The following is a 19,176-nucleotide window of genomic DNA, read 5'->3' as shown; positions in this document are numbered from 1 at the left end:
TCATTGATGCCTTGATGACCTTCACAAGCATCAATTATTATTAGAAATGCTTTAGAATAACTGAGAGGGGGGGTGAATTAGTTATTCAAGGTCCAAATGTCCTATTCAAACTTTTCACTAGGTGTAGTAAACCCATTCAACCATTTACTCATCCAAGCTTTAACTTTACTAATCAGAAAGTTACTATAAATGAACATGCAAGCATAACACATAAGAGATCAACACATAACACAGTGATTTACGTGGAAACCCAATTTGAGAAAAACCTCCAATAACATGCTACTCAATTCTAACTCTTCTGAAGTGATGCCCTATGAAAGGCCTACCCTGCTAAAGGCTTACAACACACTATTAAATGTGACCTTGTTAGAGGATTTAACCACTTTGTTAGAAGTGGGCCTAGTTAGAGGACTTTAGAACATTCACTTGGAATGTCACCCTTTTAAAGGATTTACAAATGGCTATTAAACCAACCTAAGTCCATAGGATTTTTCAGATCTAATACAATTGCTAGAGAGTATTAGAAAATCTTGACCTAACTACAACATACAACTTATCTTGTAGATCTCATATCACTTCTCAGCTCATACCCTTGCTTGGCCTTCAATCTCTGCAACTCAAACAGCTTGTCCTTCTTTTAAACTTAGTCTCCTTGAGTCTCCATACTCAATTTACCAGTGCAATCATCTCTTCATGACCACTTGTAGAAGTAGAACCTCTGTGCTCTTCCTTCTCCTAGATGTCTACTCCTTGACACCCTTCTAATCACTTCGTAGATTTGGCCCTTCAGTAGAAATAGTATCAATGACTCTTTGCTTCTTGGTCTATGACTTCTTAAATAGAATTCTTGAAGTTCTTTTTCCCACTTGATTCTTCCATCCTTTAATTTCAATTTGTATGAATTAGTTAGGATTCATTGCATCTAACCCATATTTTGTTTCCTCTAGAAACTTCTTGAATAATCCTTTAGAATTTGCTCAAAAATAGTTTACATAGGATTTTGTGCCACCAGCTCATCATCCTTATCTTCCAACTCATTTACAAAATTCAAGGTAACCACTTTGTTGGCTCAGATTTGGAAAATCTTCATCATTTAAAATAATGCAACAGCTCAGCACTATTGAAATACTGGTGCTCGACACATATTGTGTTACTCGGCACCCACTGTATTTGTCTTGATGCTCAACACTTGAAGATCACTCGACACCAACTAAGAATTTTCTGATGCTTGGCACCTGATCTTCACTCGGCACCTAAAGATTACTCGGCACACACTAAAATTTCATGTTACTTGGCTCCAATTGAAAATTTTCTCAGCTTCAACTAACTTGCTTGGCATCCACTAATGATCTTAGTTTAAGCTTTGCAGTCAGTCTTGTTACAACTTCTTCCTCCAATGTTTCTAAGTGTGACCAACCTCTATATCTTTGAGTATATTATCAATACATCATTTAATTATTGTCTTAACTAATCCTTGCACTTCATTACAACATCATAACTCAACCTTTTCCTTAGGTACTATTGTTACATCTTGTTGATCAAATCCTCTTCATCAATCAACTAAGTGATAGTACTTGGATTTTACAGGAAAATTTCATTCTTAAAAATAGTAGATTTGATATCAATGACAAAACAATGATTGAAAATATTCTTTTAACAATGATCTCCCTCTTTGATCTTCAACAATGAACTATTCAATCAAATTTCCAACAATCTCTCTCTTTTGCATTGATGGCAAACCAAACTAATCAACCATCAGACTAAACTATTCAACCAAATGCTAGCTAGATTAGAATAGTAAGTCAAATTCCAAAAAGTAAATTGTAGCTTCACATCTCCTTCTACTATTCTGATTGCTTCATTTTAGCTTCTCTCTCTTTGTTGTTGCCTCCTTATTCTTTGTCTTTCTCCTTTTGTATGCTCATCTTCTGCTATTCTGATCAACATCTCCCTCTATCTTCATTTAATCACTAGATCATCAGCATGTAATCAATTTCTCATGACTTCTCCCTCTTTTTTGATTCTTTATGTTCAATATTTGATTAGTTTTCTACTATTTCTCCCTCTTTAACAACAATGCCAAAGACATATTAACATCTTGATATGCAAGTATAGCTTTTACAGGTTCATTCCATTACTCCCTCTGTCACCTTGCTTATGACTAATTTGGGATTTCAGTACTTCAATTACTTTAGGCATAAATCCCAAAGTAGACATCCTCTGCATCAATGTGTAAGATTTTCAACAATCAGCTTATTTGATGCAGGGCATTCTTGCTTTTGCTTCAAGTATCCTTGGCTAGGGGTATCACCCCTAACTTACCTCTAAGGTATTCAAAAGCATCTTTAGGTAGTACTTTTGTGAAGATATTAGCAATTTTTTCCTTTGAGCTAACATATTCCATCTTCACTTTTTTGTCTTCCACTAACTCTCTTACATAGTGATACTTGATTGCAATATGCTTGGTTTTAGCATGCATTACAGGGTTCTTTGATATGTTGATAGCACTTGTATTATCATAATAAAGTATCACAAGCTTAGTTACCTCTTCCTTAATACTTTGCAACAAATGTTTGATCCATACAATATTGGTGCAATTTATACCAGCTACCACATATTTAGCTTTAGCAGTGGACTGTAAGGTGCAGCTTTGCTTTTTGCTAGTCCATGTAATCAACCTTTCTCCTAAGAAAAGTGCTCCTCCACTGGTGCTTTTTCTATCATCAATGTTACCTCCCCAATCTACATCAGTGTAGGCTCTCAGTTCAAATTTTTCACTCCTCTTGTAGTACAAACCAAAGTCATCAGTTCCTTTTAGGTATCTCAGTATTCTTTTACTGCCATTAAGTGATTTTCTCTTGGATTTGCAAAAAATCTTGCCACTATTCCAATAGTTAATGTAATGTCTAGTTTACTATGTACAACATATTGTATCTTTCCAATCATTGATCTATAAAATGTCTGATTCACTTTTTCTGACTCATCATTCTTGGATAGCTTATGTCCAATTGCCATTGGTGTGCTAATTGGTTTTGAGTTTTCCAACCCAAATGTTTTGAGTATCTCCTTGATGTATTTTGATTGGGTCACAAATATGCCATGCTTCAATTGATGTACTTGTAATCCAACAAAGAATTTGATTTCTCCAAACATTGACATCTCAAATTCATGCTTCATTTGATTAGCAAAATCTTTGCAAAGTACATCTTTACCTCCAAATATTATATCATCAACAAAGATTTCTAATATCAAAATGTCTTTACCTTTTTCATCTTTGATGTACAAGTTTTTGTTGTCATCTATTCTCTCAAATCCTATCTTCACAAGATATTTGTATAGTCTCTCATACCATGCTCTAAGTGCTTGCTTCAATCCATACAGTGCTTTGTGTATTTTTTAGACCATGTCTTTGTTCTTCTCATAAAAAAAGTCCTCTGGTTGTTCTATGTAAACTTCCTCTTCCAATATACCATTCAGAAAAGAAGACTTTACATCCATTTGGTACACTTTGAAACCTTTATATGCAACATATGCAATTAATATTCTAACTCCTTCCATTCTTGCAATAGGGGCAAATGTTTCCCCATAATCTAGTCTTTCTTCTTGTGCATAGCCTTTGCAAACTAGCCTAGCTTTGTTTCTTGTTATCTCACCATTCTCATCAAGTTTGTTTCTAAACACCCATTTGGTACCAATCACATTCTTATCAACCGGTCTTGGAACTAGGGTCCATGTTTTGTTCTTCCCAATCTGATCTATCTCCTCTTCCATGGCTATATACTAGTCATCATCTTGTAGTGCATCATTCATTGTTTTAGGTTCAACCTTTCTTAACAAACATGATTCATTCCTGAGCCTATTCCTTTTCATTGGTTTGGAATCCTTGTCACCAATGATTTGATCTATAGGTTGATGTCTTCTCACATACTTGGCTAATCTGGGTTATGTCCTTCTTTCCATGTTTGATCCTTCAGGTTCAGAGTCATTTTGTTCTTCTTGATCTGGAATTTCATCATTCTTTTTATGTATACTATTTTTAGAATCGGAATGAGCATTTTCTACATTCTATAGCTCAGCTTCTAAATGTAGCTCGACATTCATAGGCTAAGACACAGTAGATACTAATTTTTTTTGCTGATTCCCAACTTGATTTGCAGCATTGTCTTCAACGGTCATTCCATCATAAAAGTATATAAAGGATCTATAATCTTCTGATTGCTTGGACTCATCAATCTGAACTTCTGCATGCTCATCAAAATTTACATTTTCACTCTCCATAATCTTGTTAGTGTTAGTGTTTAAACACTTATATGCTTTACTTCTAGTGGAGTATCCAAGGAATATGCCTTCATCACTTTTTAGCATCAAACTTGCCATTTCTAGTATCTTTAAGAATATAGCATTTACAACCAAATACTTTGAAATGTTTCACATTAGGAGAGTGATCATACCATAATTCAAAAGGTTTTGCATTTGTACATTTCTTGACTTGAACTCTATTCAGTGTGTAGACTATAGTACTTACAACTTATCTCCAATATTTGAGTGCAACATTTTTCTCCATCATCAAGGTTCTAGCATAGTTAATCACTGATCTATTCCTTCTTTCAGCAATACCATTCTATGTTGGAGTTCTTGGTGCTGATATTTTCCTTTTAATACCTTTGTCATTTCAAAATATTTCAAACTCTTTTGATGTGAACTCACCTCCTCTATCTGACCTTAGGCATTTCAGGTTATTTTCTGTTTCCTTCTCAACTCTAGCCAAATACCACTTAAACATTTGAAATGCATCAGATTTTTGCTTTAAAAACATAATAGTCATCATCCTGGAATAGTCATCTACAAATAGCATTATGTATCTATCCCCTAAGTAACTTTGCACTTCTATTGGACCACATAATTTTGTATGAACTAACTCTAGTACTTCATTGGATGTGTATGTTTTGCTTTTGAAACTAGACTTAGTCATCTTTCCTAGTTGACATTGTTTTCACATTGTATTTTCAAGTTTCTTCAATTTGGGCAACCCTCTAATTTTATTTTTTTTGCTGATGCTAATAAGATTATCAAAGTTGACATGACACAACCTTTTATGTCACCACCACACATCATCAAGTCCAACAATAAGACATGTTGCATCTTCCATATCTAAACAAAATAGGTTACTCCTAGTTTGTTCACCTTTTCCTATCAGGTTTCTATCAGTATCATAGATCTTACCAATTTTGTTTCCAAACTCGACTTTGCAAATGGCATTGCCTAATTGTGATACACTTAACAAGTTGTAATTCAATCCTTCAACATAGTATGCATTATCACATGAAATTTTCTTTGTGAGCTTAATAGAGCATTTTCCTTTGATTTGACATGGTGCATCATTACCAAATCTAACACTATTCCCATCATATTGAGTAAAGATAATGAACTTACTTTTATCTCATGTCATGTGATGTGAGCATCCACTTGTCATTCTTGTTCACACAGGTAACCAATGTTGTTACTTCATCTTTGTCTTTATCCAATTCATCCTTCATGGTTACATAGACTACTTCATCATTAGAATCTTCTTCAACAATTTAGCATCTCTTGCCTTTCTCCTTGTAGTCTTTGCTATCATCTTCTCTCTTGTTCCTGTACTTGTTTCCTTCTTTATAGTTCTTCTTCTGTGGACATCTTGCAACAATATGACCTATTTCATTGCAATTGAAACATATGATAGGGAATTTACCTTTGAATTTACCTTTGCCTCTATGGAATCTTCTAGCCAGTAGTGCTTCTAACTATTCCACATCTTCCTCGTCTGTGTTGCTATCACTAGATGCATATTTTCCTTTTCTTTTATTCTTGTTTGATGTCTCCTCCTTAGTGTCTTTTATTGTCATCTTGGCCTTAAAAGTAGATTCAAGATTCTTAGGTCTTTAGTTGTCAAAATTGGATAGCTCAAATGCAGTAAGTCTTCCCACTATTCTTTCAAATATTAGTGTGTTCCCTTGTACACACCTTAGCTCTTCGATGGCTAAAACTCTAATAGCATAGATAGGGAGAAAAGTTCTTAAGTATTTGCTGATGACTCTTTCTTCTTCCAATTGACCACTTAGACTTCTTATTGCACTTACCACTTTTGTCATTCTTGCAGCATACTGAGCAACATTTTCACCTTCCTACATTTTCACGTCATTGAACTTTCCTCTTAAGCATTCTCTCTTTGCTCTCTGGACATTCTGATCTCCTCCATAGATATTTGATAGGGCTTTCCACATCTTGAATGCAATGTCACAATCTTTGATGTCATCATATTATGCATAGTTAAGTGTAGAGGCAATCTCCAGCATTGCTTGATTGTGCTCTTTTTTGTTCAAATCTTCTATAGTAAGAGGTCCTACTAAATTTACATGCTCTATTCCAATTTAGGTTTATGCATAATCACCTATTGATCTAAGGTTCAATTTCATCAGACTCTAACATGTAGCAAAGTTGTCTTTGTTGAGCTTGGGAAATTCTCTCTTGGACATCTTGATCTTTCTGCTTCTAGTACCTTGAAACTAAATCAGCAGATGGCCTTGATACCAATTGTTACAAATGCTTTAGAATGCTAATCAACAAGTTACTGTAAATTAACATGCAAGCATAACACATAAGAGATCAACACATAACATAGTGATTTACGTGGAAACCCAATTTGGAAAAAACCACTAGTAACATGCTACTCAATTCTCACTCTTCTGAAATGATGTCCTATGAAAGGCCTACCCTATTAAAGGCTTACAACACACTGTTAAATGTGACCTTTTTAGAGGATTTAACCACCCTATTATAAGTGAGCCTAGTTAGAGGACTTTAGAACATTCGCTTGGAATGCCACCTTGTTAAAGGATTTACAAATGGCTATTAAACCAACCTAAGTCCATAGGATTTTTCAAATCTAATACAATTGCTAGAGAGTATTAGAAAATCTTGACCTGACTACAACATACAACTTATCTTTCAAATCTCAGATCACTTCTTAGCTCATACCCTTGTCTGGCCTTCAATCTCTGCAACTCAAACAGCTTGTCCTTCTTTCAAGCTTAGTCTCCTTTAATCTCCATACTCAATGTACCAGTGCAATCATCTCTTCATGACCACTCGTAGAAGTAGAGCCTCTATGCTCTTCCTTCTCCTAGATGTCTACTCCTTGACACCCTTCTAATCACTTCATAGATTTGGCCCTTCAACAGCAATAGTATCAATGACTCTTTGCTTCTTGGTCTATGACTTCTTAAATAGAAGTCTTGGAGTTCTTTTTTCTGCTTGATTCTTCCATCCTTTAATTTCAATTCGTATGGATTAGGTAGGATTCATTGCATCTAACCCATATTTTGTTTCCTCTAGAAACTTCTAGAATAATCCTTTATAATTCACTCAAAAATGGTTTACATAGGATTCTGTGCCACCAGCTCATCATCCTTATCTTCCAACTCATTTACAAAATTAAAGGTAACCACTTTTTTTGCTCAGATTTGGAAAATCTTTTTCATTTAAAATAATGCAATAGCTTGGCACTATTGAAATATTGGTGCTCAGCACATACTATGTTACTCAACACCCACTATATTTTTCCTGATGCTTGGCACCTAAAGATCACTCAACACCAACTAAGAATTTTTTGATGCTCAACACCCGATCTTCACTTAGCACCTGAAGATTACTTGGCACACACTAGAATTTCTTGTTACTCAACTCCAACTAAGAATTTTCTCAACTTCAACTAACTTGCTCGGCATCCACTAATGATCTTAATTTAAGCTTTGTAGTCAATCTTGTTACAACTTCTTCCTCCAATGTTTCTAAGTGTGACCAACCTCTGTATCTTTGAGTATGTTATCAATACATCATTTAATCATTGTCTTAACTGATCCTTGCACTTCATTACAAAATCATAACTCAACCTTTTCCTTAGGTACTCTTGTTACATCTTGTTGATCAAATCCTCTTCATCAATCAACTAACTGATAGTGCTTGGATCTTATAAGAAAATGTCATTCCTACAAGTAGCAGGTTTGACATCAATGACAAAACAATGATTGAAAACATTCTTTTAACAATAATCTCCCTCTTTGATGTTCAACAATGAGCTTTTCAATTAGATTTTCAACAATTACAGTATTAGTAAATACAAGACAATATCAAAATACAAATTTTAAACTTCGGACGACAAATTAGACATTACCTCGACAATTTAGTTGATCATATTCCAACTTCCATAGATGAGATGTCATTCTTTGTGGCCTTGATGATGTCTCTTCTTTCCCATTGAAAAGATATTTTTCAGCAATTCAATACCTATGATTATTGTGGAGAAAGTGTCTAAACTCATCAAACACCTACTTCCCTAAACTTTTCGAATGACGAGATTTTATCTTTGGACCACAAATTGGACATGCAAATTTTTCCTTTGTCTGAAGACTTAAAAGATCATGTATAATTGGATCATGTACAATTATCATGTGCAACTTAAGCATTTGATAGTAATGTGTAAGCACTATAACAGATTAAAAATATGTGATCTTAACAATATAACATATCACAAAAATGAGTTAGCCTAGGGGCATCATGTATTTTCCATCCAAGCATTGCATGGAATTTAAATTGTGTTAGATTGTGGTGACTGATCAGGAAAGTACTATACATACTTCAAAATTAGTGGGGTTTGGGACATCGCCCCAAAAAAAAAATTTTGGTACTATTCGCCAATCATTTTGGTACTATTCGCCATTCATAGATTCACCACTAAAGATATGGCTAATTATGGCTGACATGTTATAACCCTAAAGTGATTTAATACTTGTATAAAAGGGTTTAGGGTTGGGTATTTTTCATAATGTTGTGATGCAAAATTGGTTCTTGCGGTGGTATTGAGCGGTAAGGGATTACAGATTGTAATCAGGTTGTAATCACTGGATTGTAGTAAGATCAGACTTGTTGTTTGGTGGACGTAGCCCAGGGATTAGGTGAACCATGTTAAGTCTTGGTGCCTTGTGTTCATTTTTGTGTGATCTATTATTTTCTGTTATTGCTTATATTTGCATGTAGTTTTTTATTTCTATCTGTGGTTTATCCTAACAAGTGGTATCAAAGCGAGGTTGTATTTTAGTTATCCTCTGCAAGAAAGTCTCACATTTGAGTGGGAGCAATGGCAGATGAGGGTAAGCTGAGGTTTGACAGGTTTAATGGGTAGAACTTCTAGTTATGAAAGATGCAAATGGAAGACTATCTATATCAGAAGGATTTATGGAAGTCGTTGGAAGCCAAAGCCAAAAAATCAGGAAACTATGTCAGAGGCTGAATAGGATCTTTTGGATAGAAAGGCACTCGAAAGCATTCAGTTATGCTTGGCACCATCGGTGGCATTTAATATTACAAAAGCAAAGATGACAGAAGATTTGATGAAAACCCTAGTGACACTATATGAAAAGCCCTTCGCTTCAAACAAGGTATTTCTCATGAAGCATTTATTTAATATGAAAATGGTAGAAGGTGGATCTATTGTAGATCATTTAAATGAGTTTAATACTATTACTCGTCAGTTATCTTCTGTGGGTATCAATTTTGATGAAGAAATTAGGGTTCTCTTGATTTTGTGTTCTTTTCCTAAAAGCTGGAATGGCTTGGTAATGGCGGTGAGTAATTTTGTTCTTAGATCTAGTACCCTAAAATATGATGATGTGATCGGTATTTTTTTGAGTGAGGAAACTCGTAAGAAATCCTCAGGTGGATCTACATCAAGAAGTGCTTTGAATGCACAAAGCAGGGGCAGAATGACTGAAAGAGTAACTCTAGAAATCGTGGGAAATTAAGAGGAAAGTCAAAGGGGAGGAGGTTTCAATTGAGAGGACCAAATGATTGCTAGTATTGTGGGAAACCAGGGCACAAAAAGAAAGATTGCTGGAATCGAAAGAAAAATGAAGGAGATAAATCAAATGGAGACAAGGAGGCAAATGTGGTAAGTAACAAATCCGAAGAGGATACTTTTCTTCTGTCTTTAGAGAGTGTTGATGATTCATGGGTTTTCAATTTTGGTGCTTCATTTCATGCTACACCTCATAGACGTTATTTCATTGATTATGTCCAAGGGGATTTTGGGCTTTTTTATTTGGGGGATAATGAACCTTGTTAGATTGTTGGAAAGGGAAAAATTAAGTTTAAGTTGCAGAATGGGAATCATTGGCTACTACATGAGGTAAGACATGTTCCAAGGCTGAGCAGAAATTTAATTTCAGTCGAGCAACTCGGTGATTAGGGTTGTGTAGTTAATTTTAATGATAAAAATTTGAAGGTTTCAAAAGGTTCCCTTGTAGTAGAAAAAGGTGTGAAAGTAGGCATCTTATATCTTTGTATAGGTCATATTGTTCCTACTACTTCGATTGTTTCAGAGAAAAATGAATGTTCAGGAACAATTGTTGCAGTTGAGCAGGGAGAACAAATAGTTGTTGTAGATTCTGATACAACGTTGTGGCACAATAGACTTGGGCACATGAGTGAGAAAGGTATGAAAGTACTTTATCCAAAGAAATTTTTACCATGTCTAAAATGTATTAATATGGATTTCTATGAAAGTTGTGTGTATGGAAAACAAAAGAGAGTGAGTTTTGTAAAGACTGGGAAGGAAAACAAAAAGGAGAAATTAGAGCTTGTGCATACAGACGTATGGGTACCAGCTCAGGTATCTTCCCTTGGTGGCTCTCATTATTATGTTACATTTATTGATGATACAACTAGAAAATTATGGGTTTATTTCCTTACATAGAAATTTGATGTATTTCAAACTTTTAAGAAATGGAAATGCTTGGTTGAAAATGAGATTGATAAAAAATTAAAATGTCTTAGATCTAATAATGGTGGTGAGTATTGCAGTCATGAATTTGAAGGTTATTGCTCCACTAATGGTATTCATAGACAGAAAATTGTTCCAAGGACTCCACAGGAAAATGGAGTGGCTAAACACATGAACAGGACTATAATGGAGTGCGCAAGGAGCATGAGGTTGCATGTTGGGTTGCCCTTAAACATGTGGGTGGAGGCTATCAATACTGTAGTATATTTGATTAATAAAAGTCCCTCTACTCCTTTGGGTTGTGGTATTCTAGAGGAAGCATGGACTGGTAAGAAGGTGAGTTATTCTTTTCTCAAGACCTTCGGTTGTAAAGCTTTTGCTCATATAGACTCTGAAAATAGAACCAAGCTAGAAGCTAAATCAAAGAAATGTGTCTTTTTTGGATATGGAATTAATGAATTTAGTTATAGGCTTTGGGATTTTGAAAATCTTAAAATTGTTAGAAGTTGGGATGTCATATTCAATGAGAAAGTGTTGTACAAAGATCTGTTGCAGCAACATGAGAAGAAAGAAGATGATTATGTAGTGCTGGATGATACTCCAAAAGCTGATGTTCCAGCCATTCCTCATGATGTGCAACAACTGCAACAACAAATACCACACACACTAGTGAATGTTAGATGGTCAACGATGTGAATTAGACCTCCACAAAGATTTTCGCTGTCTTTGTATTCTATTTTACTTACTAATGCTAGTGAACCTGAAAGTTATGATGAAGTTGTATAGGTGGATACTAAGATTCAGTGGGAGTCTGCAATGAAAGATGAAATGGACTCTTTGCTACAGAATAGGACATGGGATCTATGCAAGTTTCCTGTAGGTAAAAAGGTTTTACAGAATAAGTGGATTTATAGGTTGAAAGAAGAGGAAGGAGGCAAGAAAAGATTTAAGGCTAGGTTAGTTGTAAAAGGATTTGCACAGAAAAAGGGAATTGATTTTGATGAGATATTTTCTCCTGTTGTTAAAATGACTTCTATCCATACTATTTTAAGTCTTGTGGCTACTGAAGATTTGCATTTAGAGTAGTTGGATGTTAAAATAGTCTTTCTTCATGGTGATTTGGATGAAGAAATATATATAGCCCAGCCACGAGGATTTGAGGTCAAAGGTAAGGAGAACTTAGTGTGCAAATTGAAGAAAAGTTTATATGGCTTGAAGCAAGCACCTCAGCAATGGTATCTGAAATGTGATAGGTTTATGCATGATCATGGCTATAACAGGTGTCATTGAGATTATTATGTTTATTTTAAGAGGTTGGATGATGATAGTTACATTATTTTATGTCTATATGTTGATGATATGCTTGTAGCTAGGTCTAACATGGATCATATTAAGGGGCTGAAATGCCAGTTAGCACATGCATTTGCTATGAAGGATTTGGGGGTAGAAAAACAAATCCTTGGTATGAATATTTGCAAAGATAGGAAGAATAGAACATTGACGCTATCTCAAGCTGATTATGTTGAGAAGGTGTTGCAACATTTCTCTATGGAGAATGTTGAAGCTGTCAGCACTCCTTTACCTGGTCATTTGAAATTGACTAAGGAGATGTGTCCCAAGACACAGGAAGAGGAGGATAAGATATCCAAGGTACCCTATGCTTCAGCTATAGGAAGCTTGATGTATGCTATGGTACGCACTAGGCCAAATATTGCACATGCAGTGGGAGTCGTTAGTAGGTATATGAGTCATCCAAGATTTGAGCATTGGAATGTTGTCAAGTGGATTCTTTGATATTTGAGAGGAACATCCAATAAGTGTTTACACTTTGGGGGCTCTACTGCTGATTTATAGGGCTATGTTGACTTAGATTTGGTAGGGGATATTGATACCAGGAAGAGTACTACAGTTTATGTCTTTACTATTGGTGGGGCAGTTGTGAGTTGGGTTTCTAGGTTACAAAAGATTAATGCTCTATCCATTATAGAGGGAGAGTATGTTGCTGCTACAGAGCCAGCCAAGGAGATGATATGGCTTCAGTTCTCCTTGGAAGAATTGGGACATCCTCAGAAGGATAATTATTTGTTCACAGATAGTTAGAGTGTCATTCATCTTGCTAAGAATTTAGCTCTGCATTCTAAGACCAAACACATACAGTTGTGGTACCATTTCATTCGGTCAGTTTTGGAGGATGGACAGTTAAAGCTGGAGAAGATACATACCAATGACAATCTAGTAGATATGTTGACAAAGGTTGTAACAAGGGAGAAGCTGAACTCCTCTTCAGCTTCGGTTGGTCTTTTAGACTGAACATGAATAAAAGAACATCAGAGTCCAGGGTGGTTTGATCTAGTGGGAGCCCCATGTGGTAGTGGTATTACTACAGGATCAGTCTCCAAGTGGGAGATTGTTGTTTAGTGTGGAGCCTGATCAGTCCCCAAGTGAGAGATTCTTAGATTGTGGTGACTGATCAGGAAAGTGTTGTACATACTTCATAATTAGTGGGGTTTGGGGCATCACCCCGAAGAAAAAAAAAATTGGTACTATTCGCCAATCATTTTGGTACTATTAACCATTCGTAGATTCACCACTAAAGTTATGGCTAGTTATGGCCAACATGTTAGAACCCTAAAGTGGTTTAATACTTGTATAAAAGGGTTTAGGGTTGGGTATTTTTCATTATGTTGTGATGCAAAATTGGTTCTTGTGACGGTATTGAGCTGTAAGGGATTACGGATTGTAATCAAGTTGTAATCATTGGATTGTAATAAGATTAGACTTGTTGTTTGGTGGACGTAGCCCAGGGATTGGGTGAACCACATTAAATCTTGGTGCCTTGTGTTCATTTTTGTGTGATCTATTATTTTCTGTTATTGGTTATATTTGCATGTAGTTTTTTATTTTTGTCTATGATTTATCCTAACAAATTGTCGATGTCCTATCGGTTTAGAGATGTCATGCATAGTGATGCCATTCCATAACTTCAACAACTCGTCAATTAGAGGCTCAATATACACGTTCATATCTTTAACTTGGTATTTACCTAGTAATTGAATGAACATAAATATTACATAATTATTATGACCATTTTCATGCACTATTTATAAATTAATTTAGATAACTATAAAATGAAAAAATACCTGGCACAATCATTGACAACATTATGTGCTCCCTCTTTATGGACATCTAAGGAGGAATGTTATTGTTAATAACAAAAATAGGCCACACTGAGTAAATAGATCTCATATCTCCATATGGATTGACACCATCCAGTGCCAATGAATTCATTCACATAATGTCATCCTGACTTCTACTGTGTGCATGGTAATCCATAAATTGTGCCAAGCTAGCGCACCTGAATAATCGTTGAAGATGTGGAATAATGGGAATGTACCGAAGAACCTTGTGAGGAACTTTTATTATTATTTGATCTGACTGATATCTACTAATATGACAATTAGGGCATTCTATTGCAAATTCATGTTGTTTATGATATAGAATGTGATCATTGGGACATGCATGTATTGTCTAATACTTCATTCGAATCTAATTCATAATTTTAGATAATTCTCGGTACGAACAAGGAAAAATGTTTGATGGTGGTAAGAAAAACTCACTAATCAACCTACAAAAACAAATATGCATCGTTAATATAATGAATGGTAATTGTATGCTAACATTGATGATGAAAAAAATGGCATACCTTAGTATAGATGACATTGCTACATTGGATATACCATTCATAACCTTTAAGTTCACCAACAACACTATAGCCGAGAGTAGAGTTGTTTGGGAGCCTTTGTATAAGGGCTCGTGTGCCTTCTCAAGTAAAGGTATATCAAGACCATCTTCATCATCATTATTAGATTCCCCAGTACCATCATTGTGAGCCTCTTCATCCCCTGCCCCAATACCATCTTCTTCCATGGAAGTGTTATCCTTAGCTTGGATATTCACACCTCCATGTTGCCTACAATGAATCTGGGCTATTGTGATTAAAATTCTTTGATTCTTTAAGCCCTTACACTTTTTACAAGGATAGTAACATTTATCAGGTTTTTTTTGGAACTGAGCCCACAATGCAGCCATTGTCTCATTATTTTGTTCTAGATTCATATTGTTAGGCGTGGTCTTTCTTCACAAGAAAATATATCTGCAAATAAATTGGACATGTTTTAGTTAAGGTTTATATCTTAAAATATGGAAATTGTTGATTAATGTTTTCAAATGTAACTAAAATGATCCTATTATTTCTAGAAGGCCTAGATATTTGCAAAATGTGGACTTATAGACAATGTATCTTAATTATTTGCAAACTGCCTCAAAGAGATGTCACAAGGTGAAAGTTACTTAGGTGCTATTAGCAGCATGCCTTGACTAATCTCAATAGCAATGACTAATGTTATTAATGCATTAACTAATGAAGATGACTAAAAGATTGAAACATATTATATAGCAATGTTTTCCTCGAGGAAAGATTATTCTAAAAATCAAACAAGGAAACACTTCAAGACCTTAGAAGTGGCAATATGATGAATTTACCATGGCTGTTGAAGGGGAGCTTATAGTGGAGGATTCAAAAAGTTGTACAACCAATAAAGGTTATGTATTCAAATACAAATTCAAAAACCAGTCCCACACAAGGATCCTCATTGAAAATACACAAGCCAAATCAAACAAATTTTCTTGGCATACTCTAGACAAGAACAAAGGCTAGCATCAAAATTTCAATCCAAATAGCAATCCTGTAGTAGAATTAATAAATAGGCCTCTCTTCTATGCTCATGAACGACATCAAAATTAATGGTTCTAATTTAGGTTCAATAACTCTGCCAAAAGCTTCTAGGGTTGGGTTCATCCACACACAAACATTTAAAATCACAAATTTATTCAAATTTGCAGCAAATATTAAGTTCAAAATATCACATAAGTACTAATTAAACTCAAAATACCACACAGCATCTTAAAATTAAATAAACTACCATAAATATTTAAAATACTATAATGCAAATCAGTTAAATGTCATGAAAAATGTCCCAATGAGCTCTACAATGTCAATTTAAAGACTCTCCAATAGTCAGACGGAAATGTTCTAACTTCATCATTAAAATTAAAAATAATAATGTCAATAAGCACCCAAAAAGCCTCAACATCACATGTCTTCAAAAATCTCATCATCATCATCATCAATACTATGTTATGTTCTTTCTCCCTATTGGATTTTTCCTTCTTTCTATTGGATTTTTCCTTCTTTATCTCTATCTTTAGTTAAAGATAAACCCAAAGAAGGGGTCCCTTTATAGAAAAAATTTAGTTATTTATTTTTACAATTCCTATTTGACTCTCACCTCTCCGTCAAGTTTGACCCCCTTACTAGTGATCATCTAGTGAAGCATAACACTTCCTCTATATCCAAAAACAATTTAGCTACTAAAGCATAAGAGCAGAAGTATCTACCAACATCTGATAACCATTTCATTACCCGATAAAAGTGAGTGGAGCAAGGTTTATTACAAAAGAAAAAGGTATGAATGAATGCAGAAATCCAATCTCTAAAAAGGCTTAGTTCCATCATTATTTTTTTGTTTCTTGTATGGCTAAATCAAATCAAGATCAATATGAATCCTGAAATGAAGAGAATTTTAGATTAGGAGAATTAAATAGTAAAATTTATTTGGGGAATACGGAAAGAGATGTTTCAACTTTCAAATATTGAGATATCTCAAAAAAAATCTACTACAAATTTGGAAATGTTTGTTATACCCTAGGGCCTAAAATCAAGTTTTCGAGCTTCATCCTTTTAGATTTACGACAAACACCAAGATTGAGGTATAAGAGCAAGGTTGAGGTATAAGACTATCCAATAAAGTATAACACTTGAAGTGAAGACCTAGAGAAAGAATACTATACTATTTTGTCTGTAATAATCTTCATATGAAGATAGCTACGAAGGAAGAAAATCAATATAAATAGGTATAATCCAATGGCTATAGATCCCCTTGGGAAAGGTCCAAATATCCATGCTCTAGTCATTTTAAAGCCTCACAGATACAAAAGTAACTCTAGCTAATTAGGCTATTTTTTATTTCCATAGATAATTGACTAACCCTGTAATCAAGCCTCAAATTTTATCTCTAGTTAAAATATTTTAAGATCCTAATCTTTATGGAAATAACACTAACCCCTTTTAAATCTAAATCTCTTTTCACCAACAAATTTTAGAATCCTAGTTTCAACCAAACAAAATTAGAGGTAGAGTAGATATAGATTAATAATCACAATATTTATAATAAACTTGCATTCAAAAAATGGGAACTTACTTGTTAAGTGCAATAAACACATTGTTGCAAACAAATCTTCCCATCACAAGCAACCATCCAATAATGACCAACCTGCCATAAACAATAAATCTTATCAAGGTGGCAAAAAATAAAAATAAACTAAAAATCCTACTTTTCATAAAGCATATTAAAATTTTGAAGAAACCAAAATAAGGTTTACCCACATATAATATGCTTGAAGCCAAGAATAGTCAATATTGTGAATCAATCACCCTCAAAAGCATCAGTATAGATATGATATATTATTTTACCTATATCAAAATTGAGGAACCAATAACAAAATCACTAGAGTCTAGAACCACTAAAGCTAGAACATTATGTTTTAATGTTTGTAGGAAATGATGCATAGAGAGAGAGAGAGAGAGAGAGAGAGAGAGAGAGAGAGAGAGAGAGAGAGAGAGAGAGAGAGAGAGAGAGAGAGAGAGAGGTACATGCTAAAACCAAGGTGGGAGATTAAGAATTTGACAGACCAAAGATGAATCTGTGCAGCCCTTGTGCAAAGTGTGATGTATGTGTGTCTTCTCATTTATATGTTTGCAAAAGAAATCTAAAAGCCCTCTGAAATACACGAAAGGGTAAGCAATGTGTGGATTACTTGAGTAGCAAGTGCATGAAGTGGTAGAGTACTGAAGCTACAAAGAAACTACCCTACAAATTTTTTCATCAAAATAATAGACGTAAGCTATGTCCAAAGGACCGTAAGAAAATCTTAGAAATTAGTGATAAAATAATCAAATTCCATACCCCAAAATCAGACATACATAGAAAAGCATGTGATTCTTAAGATAACAAGAATTATATCCAAATTGCCACTACATTGATTAAAGACATTAAAAATAAAAAGTGATTACAAAGATATCTTAAAATAATTTTAAAACAAATAATGTAGAAAAATTTCTAGTAATATATAATAAAAAACTAGGAGCTCCTATAGATATGTGTATTCTACTCCATACCCAAAACCAAAAGAATGAAGCCAACTCAAATGCATTTTGCAAAATCACACACCAAAGAGAACACATTGTTATCCCAACCCAATTCAATGCCATAGGGACTAAGAGTAAACACAAAAGCAATCTGTAGTATTTTATACCTGGAAAAGTATGAAATGGATCAGAGAAAGAAGCAACTCTAGCTTGATCTTTGAACTAGATAAACATCCACTTCTAGTCACATTCTCTAGTGCAAGTTTTGCAATAACATGCTGCAACTTTGTCCCCACAACAAGAACAAGCTAGAATAGACACATAATATGTGGGTAAAGAATTAATTCCATCAAGAAGCAATATTTAAAAACCTACTTCCTTGTACTTATTAAAGATATGTTGTATTTGATATGCAACAAAATTTCTCATTTAATGGTAACATTCCAGCTATTGATATTTAGATATAAATTTTCCATTAGTATATTCTTCATTAGAGATATAACAATCAAATTAAAACACTTTTTCAGGTTGAAATTTATTAGTGAATTCCTCCTTGTTGATTCAAAACAATATGGATTTAAAAGAGTATACAGTAGATCTTATTACTAACTCATTATTAACCTTCACTTTTTGGTACATGGGGAAAGATTGGCTTGGCTTGGATTAATTTATACTCAACATTATTAAGATTTTCTCTTTTCACTTTTTGAATAACTCTAGTCCCACATATATGTTTCCTCCTTCTAGTAGTCCGTAAGGAGATATTTAATCCTACTAATTTAAGAACTAACGGGATGGTACATTATCATCATTTATATTACCCTCACCTTGTGCTAGCTATCATTTTGTTGTTAAGAACTCACCATTTTTCCAACGCTTATACATGAACAATAAACCACTAAAACACAATGCAGGCAAGATCTGAGGATCTTCCTACTATGAAAACTCCAAAGGATTACCACTAATAGTATATCTAAAATGCACATGCAAACATGGTCACACCCCTTTTCTTTTGGAGGAGGAAGAAAATAAGTAAATTTCCTTAAGGTCTAGTCACCCAAGAGGTTTTCATCATCATCTTGCACCATTTTCA

Source organism: Cupressus sempervirens, chromosome 2, assembly GCF_028749045.1.
Source record: "Cupressus sempervirens isolate cs-2001-9-10 chromosome 2, ASM2874904v1, whole genome shotgun sequence".
NCBI lineage: Eukaryota > Viridiplantae > Streptophyta > Pinopsida > Cupressales > Cupressaceae > Cupressus > Cupressus sempervirens.
The sequence above is the reverse complement of the archived record's forward strand: the minus strand, read 5'-3'. Positions refer to the sequence as shown.